This window comes from Lipotes vexillifer, unplaced genomic scaffold (genome assembly GCF_000442215.2).
Source record: "Lipotes vexillifer unplaced genomic scaffold, Lipotes_vexillifer_v1.1 scaffold496, whole genome shotgun sequence".
NCBI lineage: Eukaryota > Metazoa > Chordata > Mammalia > Artiodactyla > Lipotidae > Lipotes > Lipotes vexillifer.
The window spans coordinates 1,249,865-1,260,874 of NW_006786690.1; the positions used below are offsets into that span (position 1 = coordinate 1,249,865).

The 11,010-nt window shown below is 40.6% G+C and overlaps 1 pseudogene; it reads right to left on the bottom strand.

The window, feature by feature from the left end:
• Positions 1 to 9,688: 9,688 nt before the first annotated feature.
• On the bottom strand, positions 9,689 to 10,581 carry LOC103086558 (heterogeneous nuclear ribonucleoprotein C pseudogene; annotated as a pseudogene).
• Between the last annotated feature and the right edge of the window lie 429 nt (positions 10,582 to 11,010).

The window sequence follows — 11,010 nt, forward strand, 5'->3', positions numbered from 1 at the left end:
CCTGCAGAGAAGGCATGTCCCTTGACAACTCTGGAATTTCCCTGAGAATGTTGGGGGCATTTTTCCTCTCAGCCCCCTCTTGATCGGAGCTTTGACTCCCCAGCTCAGACAATTCTTCTCTGTATCCATGGGAATTGCTCCCATAATTAGCAGTGTCTCCTGCCTGGAACACAGACAAGTAAATGTTCAAACCTGGCAGCTGATCCTGGGAAGGAGAGCTGATTAAATCTTTCCTGTTGAGAGGCACCTCTTTGATTTGAATGTGACACCTACATCCTCCACCTCGGGTTTGTCTGAGGGAAGCCGTTTCATCCATACCTTCGAAACCGGAGATCCTGATATTTAAAGACACATTTAATCTTACAAAGAGCCCACTGGTTTCCTAAGTCAAGTGACTTAGGAAAAAGCACAGTTTTCCCCCTTCCCCCACTCTCCTGGCCACTTCTCCACAAAACACCACCCTGTATTTGGTATGATGAAAGCTCCTGCTGCACAGGGCTCATCAAATGCCAGGGGCCTTGAGAAATAAAAGGAGTTCAGAACACCACTAAATACCCATAAGTATTAACTACAAATGGAGGAGTGAAAGAGCGGGCAAACTATTTCTTTAGAAGTTTTAGTAAGACAGGCTGGAACCATCAAGCCCCTAAGTGAATACTCTTGGTGATATTCTGTTCCAGAAAAGCTTTCTATGGGAGGAGGTGTATTCTTATCTGGATGTAGCTAGGATTATGTACTATCATTCAAATGTGTTCAGGAGAGACAATATCCATTTTCTTCTGACATCAAGGCAGCCTTTTAAGTCTATCCAGATTTATTTTGGTTAGTGCAATAAAAAAGCCAGGTTGGAGAATTATGTCTAACAACCACCACAAAAAAAGCCATTGTATGCTTAAAGTTTCCCACTGGAAGCCTGCTTTTAAAGCAGTTTGCTACCCCACAATTCCAGTCACTTCACAGTATTTGCATTCAGGCAGGTTGGCTGTAAACAAAGCAAATTTGCTTCACAGGAAACAGCCCTAAACCTACTCTCTCAAGACAAAAGTTTTTCTTAGCAATGTTTTCTACATGGCTCTGGTGAAGGGCCATTCACTTACCTCCAACCTCTTTCTCCTGGGAGACAAAGACACCTTTGGGCTGCAGTGACACAGGAGAGTTAGAATCAGATTTGTTATCAACATTGCAGCCTTCAGTTTCAGTAAGAGCCTGAATCTGTCTATTCCAACTACAGGAAGGCAGTCTTTATAACCCCTGGAGCACTTGGCCAATTATGCACCTGCAAATATACCATACAGGACATTTCAGGTTCCTAAGCACTTTGAAAACTGATACTAAAACAGTCTCAAGGGATCCTATCACCCACCTCAAATAATAGCTGCTTTGGAATCTGTTGTTGGCACCAGAAAGAGTCCTCTGAAGTCATTCTAAAGCCATTTTTATTGTGCATTTTCAAACAAAGAACCTCACCAAAAGAACTTCTGTTACAAAATCAGGGTAGAAAGTCAAACTCATCTAAGAGTCAATTACCCTGGCAGTTTTGTGAAGGGATGGGAAATAAGGGCTAGGGGAGAGGATTGTGGGGAGGGAGTGGGATTAGCTTTATAAAATCCCCTGTGTGAGAAATGTGTTCCCATTGACTCTAAGCTCTAACAATTACAACAGAAGGGCCTCTGTGACTTTCTGGCTATAAACTTTTTATGATTATTAACTGGGGAAATCTAGAATATGTGGTATTTTAACAATCGGCTTTCAACCTCCATTTGCTTCTTTCTGAGTAATTTGTTTTTGCAGAGTGTAGTAATAACCTAAGGCTCAGAACTTATGTTGACTACCTGATATTCCTTGCTGAAAAGCCACCTTCTTACATATCTTACTTCCAATAAAGAGGCAGTTGCCCTGCGTGCTGTTTATCTCCGGAAAGAAATACATGTGGGAAAAAAAGTGATTTTCTTCTTGCAATTAAATTGTCATGACCACCTGTTGTGGGATTATCCTGCCATCTGCTGTTCAAAAGAGAAACAACAGCAGAGAAACAGGTTGAACAAGGTACAATGTCCCTCAGTTGATGAAGGGTTTCAGTACAGTTAAAATCTTCCTTCTTTTAAGGTATCACTGTCTGTTTTTATTATTGTGAGGCAGAGCAGAACTGCTGATGGAGGGCCCAAGAAATGGGGTACAATCCTTTCTGAAAACAATTGGCATTATTGTTTCGAGTCATAGAATGTTTGTTTGTTTTTAAAAAACATCTTTATTGGAGTATAATTGCTTACAATGTTGTGTTAGTTTCTGCTGAATAACAAAGTGAATCAGCTATACATATACATATATCCCCATATCCCCACCCTCTTGCGTCTCCCTCCCACCCTCCCTCTCCCACCCCTCTAGGTGGTCGCAAAGCACCGAGCTGATCTCCCTGTGCTATGTGGCTGCTTCCCACTAGCTATCTATCTTATATTTGGTAGTGTATATGTGTCCATGCCACTCTCTCACGTCGTCCCAGCTTACCCCTCCCCCTCCCCGTGTCCTCAAGTCCATTCTCTACGAGTCATAGAATGTTCTTTTCCTTGACTTATTCATGCCACTCCTAGAAACGTCTTCTAATTGATGAATCCAAAATTCAGAAAAAGCCATGTGTGCAAAGATGTTTATCACAATGATCATGTTATACTGAAAAAAAATTTTAAAGAAGCAACTCAAATGTCCACCAACTAGCAAATGGTTAGAACCACCTACTTGGTGGAATATTCTGAAGCTATTATAAATACTTATATTAAGAATTAGTGACATGATATAGTGTTTATATTATAATATCAAATGAAAATAAAACAGATTAAAAGAGCAGATTAAAACCTAAGCATGAAAAATAAGTATTTTGGGGGGAAAAAAGCCACACCAAAATATTACCAGTAGCTCTTTGTGAGGCCATGAGGGACTAAACATTTTTTCCTACTTTTTAGTCTTTTCCAGTTGTCTTTAATCAGCATATATTAAGTTGCAGAATGGAGGAAAAACTTATTTCCCCTAAAAGATGACTGGGTTCTAATTCCATATTTTACTAAAAAATCAAAGAAACAAACCCTGTGTGACCATGGGCAGCTCACTTCAGCTCTCTGGGGCTCAAGCCTTTCATCTGTCAGTTGCTTCCCTCCCTTCCCAGGGTTGTTTGAGGATCAACCCAATAATGGATGTGAAAGAACTTTGAAGAGTATGATATTCCATATGATTTATTATTAATAATTTACTTTGTTTACAGGTTCTCCCCAGTCTTTCCCATATCCCTGGTTTCTTGTCTGGGATTAATAGGGAAACTATAAAAAACTTTTATTTCACCTCACTATTGGCAAAATAATAATTTATAATCTTGGTAAAAGACACCACTCTCCACCCAATAATCCAAGTCCTATGGGTGTGTCCCTTGAGCTCTTGATTTGGCCACTGTAATTGTCTCCCATCTGACCTCTCTGTCTGGTCTCTCTTCCCCCGCGGCATTGCTTACACTACTGCCAGCCAGAGTGAGCATTCTAAAATACAAGGTTGGGCTTCCCTGGTGGCGCAGTGGTTGAGAGTCCACCTGCCAATGCAGGGGACACGGGTTCGTGCCCCAGTCCGGGAAGATCCCACATGCCGCAGAGCGGCTGGGCCCGTGAGCCATGGCCGCTGAGCCTGCGCGTCTGGAGCCTGTGCTCCGCAACAGGAGAGGCCACAACAGTGAGAGGCCCGCGTACCACAAAAAAATAAATAAATAAAATAAAATAAAATACAAGGTTGATCAAGCCATTCCCCAGCTCAGAATCTTTCAACAGCTTCCACTGCCTTATGGGATTAAGATCAAACTCCAGGCTATTTCACACCTCTGTGATTTGCTGTTCCCACTGCGAGGGATGCCCTTTCTCACTATCTGCCTGACAAGCTCCTCCCCATCTTTTGGGACTCAGTTTAGGCATCAGCTCCTCTTGAGACCTTTCCTGACACTCAGCTCCATAGAATTGGCCACACCCTCCTTTGTACCAGTGGCTCCCTTCCCCACCACACTTTAGTAAAGTGCTTATCGCGTAGTCAGGTAATTTTCTATTATTTCCTTATCTGACTCCCTTATTGGATTAAAAGCTCCTTGTTTACGAATCTGTTATCAAGGTGTATATCCCAGCACCTAGTACTGTCTTTGGTTTATAGTAGTAGCCTGAAATCTCATTTTTGCTTGGCTTCTTCCCCTTCCTTGCCCTGCTTCCCCTGTGCCCTTACTGGCTTCTTGGAGGACTTCCTTAATTAATCTCCTATCCAGGAATCATTTTCTCAGTGCCTGCTTCTAAGGTTCCCAAAGCATCCAACTAAGCATGTCCTTGGTTCCTACTATATGTTAAAACCTGTTAGGTGCTCTTACAAAAGCTAGATTATTTATACTTTACAAACTCTCTGTGAATGAAGTACATGTGTTTAATTTTTTTATATACCTGAATAAACAGGCTCAGAGAGGCTGGGTAATTTATCCAAGGTCACACAGCCATTGGAAGAGTCAAAAGTTGAACCTAGTTGCTTTTACTCCAAAGATGTGTCCTTTCCACTAAGTCTTGATACCTCTTGTAAACTCTAAATTTAATGTTTTTCTCTTTGTGAAGACTGCATGATAGGCTGACTAAGGTAAAATCATTTGGTGGGAACTCTTTCATTTTGGAGCTTTATCTACACATCTGGTTGACTTATTTCCCAGTTTGTGTAATTTTTAATAACGTCAGATGAGTGGCAAAAGCAGGTAAGAGACAAAAAGACCTTCATCAAAATAGGCTGTCTCTTTTTTTCTCCTCCTACAGGATTCCCCTAGATTAACTATAAATCATTCTAATAACTTGTGATCTTTGCAAGTTTCCTAACTCTTTGGACCTCAATTTTATCATCTTTAAAGTGGGGAAATAAGATAATAAGAATACCCACCTTACAGGATAGTTTAATGAAAAACACTTAGAATAGTGCCTGACACAAAGTGTGCATTCAGTAAATGTTGGTTACTATTATTATTGTTATTAAAACTGCTACTTATTAAACAGGTTACTCTCCAAAAGGTTGTTTGTAAGTCCTTTTGGTCACATGTACATTGCATTGTAGAGACTCAGGATGGACAAGACACTAAGGAGTCAGTCACATGGCCCTGGATGTGACGCACTAAGAAGGAGCTGGTTGCTCAGATATCAGTATTGTTATTTCCAAGTGGGTAGATAAAAAATATTATTGAGTTGTTCTCACAGTCCACGAGTAAATTCCTAGTCCCTCTTGTGGTAACTCCTAGAATTACCATTACCACTTAAATAAATCATAGACTTTATAGGATCAAATTTGCAGTTCTTAGAGACCACTGGGAGACCACTTTAGTTCAGAGGTTACCAAGCTAGAGTCCCAAACCCTTACATGTCAGAGAAGGTCTAATGAATATTTTCAAAATTTCAAAAAGTCTAGCTAAAATTGTTCATTTACTTATGACAGAGAAAAAAATTTTTTCACACATATTAACTCAATCCTCATAACAATCCTTTGAGGTAGGTGTCACATTATCATTCCCATTTTACAGATGGAAAAGTTGATTCATAGAGACATTGAATAACTTTTCCAAGGAAGCAAATAGCAGAGATGGGTTTGAACCCAGGCAGTATGGCTCCAGGGCCTATCTATTCACCTAATTGCCCAGCTGTATGGTTGCAGTAGTACTAGCTCTATTTCCCCAGTGCCTACTATATGCCAGACCACAAGCTAAGTTCACATCATACATCCTCACAACAGAGCTGCATTTTGCAGATGAAAAAGCTCAGACTCAAAGGGGCACAAGGAAGTTTTGGGGGTGAAGGATAAATTCATCACCTATTTGTGAAGATGGTTTCACAGGTGTATACAAATGTCAAAACATCAAATTGTACACTGTGCAATCTATTGTGTGTCAGCTTTATCTCAATAGAATTGTTTTAAAAAACAACATGGAGATATCAGGTTGTAACATTAGACTGGTAAAACTTAGAAAGCTGGGGAGTGCTAAGTGTTAGCCAAAAAGGGGGAATATAAGGACTCTAGTGGGAATGCAGATTAGTGCAGCCATTCTGGGGAGCATTTTGCCACTACATAGTCAAATGAATTTTGGCTTTAGCCTATGTCCCAGTAATTCTGTTCTTGAGTCAACATTTAAAAAAGAAGAGTTACATCATAGTGAAACTGCACCAAATCAAGGAAGAGAAAATAAAAAAATATTCAAGACAGGAGGACTTTAAACTACCCAATATTTAGACTTACTGTAAATACTATAAAGCTATGGCAGTCAAAACAATATGGTATTGTATTAAGAATATAGATCAATAGAATAGGGAGTTAAGGGACAGAACCACATGTATATGGTCAATTGATTACCAACAAAAGTGCCAAAAAAGGATAGTTTTTCAAAACATGGTGCAGAAACCACTGGATATCAATAAATAAAAAAGAAATATCAATGCTTGTCTCATACCATACAGAAAAAACTAGTTTGAAATGGATCGTAGATCATTAAAAGCTAAAAGCTAAAACTCTGCAAGAAAATAGAAGAAAATCTTTGAGACCTTGGGATAGAAAAAGCTTTCTTAGAACTAAAAAAGAAAATTAACCATAAGACAAAAACTTGATACATTGGACTTAATCAATATTAAAATCTTCTGCCCTTCTAAAGACACCCTCAAAAAATTAAAACAGCAAGTTGCAGAATAGGGGGAAATATTTTTATTTTTAATATATATTTCTTACAAGGGAACTGTATCCAGAATATGTAAAAAAAAACCTATCAACTCGGACTTCCCTGGTAGCAGTAGTTAAGAATCTGCCTGCCAGTGCAGGGGACACGGGTTCGAGCCCTGCTCCGGGAAGATCCCACATGCCGCGGAGCAGCTAAGCCCGTGTGCCACAACTACTGAGCCGGCTCTCTAGAGCCCGCGAGCCACAACTACTGAGGCCACGTGCCACAACTACTGAAGCCCGTGAGCCTAGAGCCTGTGCTCCGCAACAAGAGAATGAGAAGCCCACGCAATGAGAAGCCCAGTGCCTCAACGAAGAGTAGCCCCCACTCGCTGCAACTAGAGAAAGCCTGCGCTCAGCAACAAAGACCCAATGCAGCCAAAAATAAATAGATGAATAAATAAATTTGTAAAAAAAATCTATCAACTCAATAATAAGAAAACTCAATGGAAAAGAGCCAAAAGATTCGTTCAGACTCTTTTCCAAGGAAGGTATATGAACAACCAACAAGCACATGAGGAAATGCTCAGCATCATTAGGCATCAAGGGAAATGCAAATTAAAACCACAATGAGATATCTATATGCAGCCACCAGAAAAGCTGTAATTTAAACAGACATAAAACCAAGTGTTGGTGATGTTGCTGAGCAACCAGAACCCTTATAAGCTGTCAGTGGGATTATAAAGTGGTACATACAAACATTTTGGAAAACAGTTTGATAGTTTCTTATAAAATTAAACATACACTTAACTTATAACCCAGCAATTCTAATTCTAGATACTCATTCAAGATAAATAAAAACATCTGTCTACGAAAAGTCTTGTATATGAATGTTTATAGCAGCTCTATTCATAATAGCCCCAAACTGCAAATAACCCAAATGTCTATGACAGGTAAATGAATAAATGAATTGTGGTATAATAATACAATGGAATACTACTTGGTAATAAAAAGGAACAAACTATTGAATACGCAATACGGATGAATCTCAAAAACATCATGCTGATGAAGGAAGCTATACAAAAAAGAGTACATACTATATTACCCTCTTTTACATGAAATTTTAGAACAGGCAAAACTATAGTAATAGAAAGCATATCAGTGATTTTCTGGGGGTGGAGAGATTGACAGCAAAAGGGCATGAGAGAATTTGTGGGGCTAGTGTAAATGTTCTGTATCTTGATTGGGGAGGTATATATACTCATATATATGAGTATATATATTTGTCTAAACTCATCCAACTGTATACTTTAAGTGGGTGTATTTTATTGAATGAAAATTATAACAGGACATTTGATTTTCTTTTTTTTTTTTGTCTGCGTCAGGTGTTGAGGCATGTGGGATCTTTCGCTGCGGCACATGCTCTCTTCGTTGCAGCGCTCAGGCTTCTCTCTAGTTGTGGCTGCGGGTATTCTCTCTTTAGTTGTCGTGTGCAGGCTTCAGAACACATGGGCTCTGTAGTTTACGTTGTGCAGGCTCTCTCGTTGAGGCATGCAAGCTCAGTAGTTGTGGTGCACAGGTTTAGTTGTTCCGCTGCATGTGGGATCTTAGTTCCCCAGCCAGGGATCGAACCCATGTCCCCTGCATTGGAAGGAGGATTCTTTACCACTGACCACCAGGGAAGTCCCTCATTTTAAAAATAAAGAGGAGGGAGACTTCCCTGGCAGTCCAGTGGTTAAGACTTTGCCTTCCAATGCAGGGGGTGAGGGTTTGATCCCTGGTGGGGGAGCTAGGATGCCACATGCCTCGTGGCCAAGAGACCAAAACATAAAACAGAAGCAATATTGTAACAAAATTCAATAAAGACTTTAAAAATGGTCCACATCAAAAAACAAGTCTTTAAAAAAAAGAAAAAGGAAGATAAGAAGGAGACAAAAGGAGTAGGAGGAGGTAGGGGAAGAGGAAAGAGAAGGTGAGGGAGAAAGAGCATCACTCAGGCTCAGAAAGGGAAAGTGATTTACCTAAGGTCACACAGCTGATGAACTGTAGAGTTGAGATCCCAGTCTAGATCTAACTGACTTCAAATCTCAGTCTCTTCCCACTGCTCCCATCAACAAATGTGGTCTGATTATAGACACAGGATTAGTGAAGGAAAAAATAACACAAAGGGGGCTTTAGCAGTTTTCAAACAAACAGAACTATTGGTTGGGTCTTAGTCCCTCATATTACAGATGGGAAACCTGAAATCCAGAGAGGGAAGTGACTTGTGCAAGGTCACACAGCTGGTAAATAACAGAATTGGGACAATAATTTTGCTTCAGTGTTTTTTGTTTTTTTTTTCCTCCAAATTCCTGGTTTAATAAGGACTTGTTTATTTTGAGAAAAAAAGGTCCCAAACATCAGGCTATTCACAAAAATAACCCACAGTATCAACTTTAGAAAACAAATCTTAAGACTATTACACTAGTTATTTTTCTAGAGGATCCATTTGACATGCCAACTCTCATTCACAAAAATACATTATTACATTTGTGTTGAACAGCCCCACACAGCGCTCTTATGTGGGGTATAACACGCATACCTCTAATTCAAAGCTGTTCTCAGGTGCTACTCAACTAATGAGACTGCCTTTGTAGTTAGGGAAGCAACTACTGCACTTATGTATGAATGGGAAGAACTGTACTCCCTGCATAACAAGAGATTATTTTGGAGACAGTTGATAAAAACCATACAATACTTTTTATTGTTAAGTCATAAAGAGGTATCAAAATTAAAAGCAAAAATTACAGGGTAAGACTTAACATAACTACTAGGAGCATCAAAGGAAGTGAAAACGGGACTAGGCGCAGGGCAATGTGAATTAATGAACATGGGAAGGACAAGGATGGGGACACCAGTGAGCATGTCCTGAAGATACTAGGGGAGAGGATCTGGTGAAAATTCTGATCTTAGACAAGCGCCTAGGTAAAGAAATAATGGGACAAGATTTCTAAACCCCACTATGTGCTTAAGAGTCATCCTCGCCATTGGCGCTGTCTCCGTCATCCTCTCCTTCCTCAGCCTCTTTTTCATCATCCTTGATCAACTCCAGCTGGTCATCCCCCGATCTTCATTATCATCATCATCCAGTAGGTCCCCCTCCTCAGCAGAGTCCTCTGCACCCCCCTCAGACTCCATCTTCACATTAGTCTCATCTTTCTTCAGGGAGCTGCTGCTCTGCTCCTCTTCTGACTTATCATTCTTCATCTCTACTCCTTGTTTGCTCTGTTCCTTTTCGATTTTTTCCAGGTTTTCCAGTAGAGAATCCACTTTTTGTTTTATCTGAGTCAAGTCCTTCTTAACGGCCTGAAGGTCATCTCCTTTCAACTTTCCAGACTTAGAAGATCCCCGCTGTCCACTCTTAGAATTGAAGCCACTTTTGCCCCTTCGTGAGGTGTTTCCTGATACACGCTGGCGTTTTGAGGGCACTACAGCCCGAGCAATAGGAGGAGGAGGAGGAACACGTGCTGGGTAACTGTACATCCTGTCATAATAATCCCGTTGAAAGTCATAGTCCAAGTCAAAAGAGGAGCCGTACATCTCCGCTGCAGATCGTTTCACACCTGCTTTTCCTCGGTTCACTTTTGGCTCTGCGGCCAGATTAATATCTAAAACCTGGCCAGCAATCATTCTGCCATCCTCTCCTGCCACAGCAGCCCGGGCATTTCTCTCATTAACATACTGAACGAAGGCAAAACCCTTATGAACAGAGCAACCCACGATTTTGCCATATTTCGAGAAGACTGCCTCCACATCAGATTTCTTGACCACAAGAGTATTGAGATTCCCAATGAACACACGGGAGTTCATGGAGCGAGGATCCGTCTTGTTGGTAACGTTGCTGGCCATTGTCTTTGATGGTAAGGTGCTTCACAAAGCTGAAAAATGTAGCTGAAGATCAAAAATAATCTCACAGGAGGGGGAAGGGAGAAGAGATTCGATTCTGAATCTCCTACTCCCGAGTTCTACGCCGAGAAGCCGACTGCTGCTCGAGGTCCGCAACGGGGCCGCAACCGCTCAGCCTTCGCTTCTTCACAAAATCGCTTCAGTGTTTTTATGATTTCTTCATGAGACACTTTTTCTCCTACCTCATTCTATTATTTTTCTCTGCCTCAAAGAGCTAAGAAAAGTAGCTTATAGAGTTAAGAAAAGAGTAAAGAAGGAGTAAGAAGAAAGATAGAAAAGCAATAGTCAAATGAGTGTTGCAAGCAACAAAAATAAAAGGAGACAAGAGCAAGCAATTGGGCTCAGATGATCAAGAAAGTCTTTCTGGACGAGGTGGAACTTGAT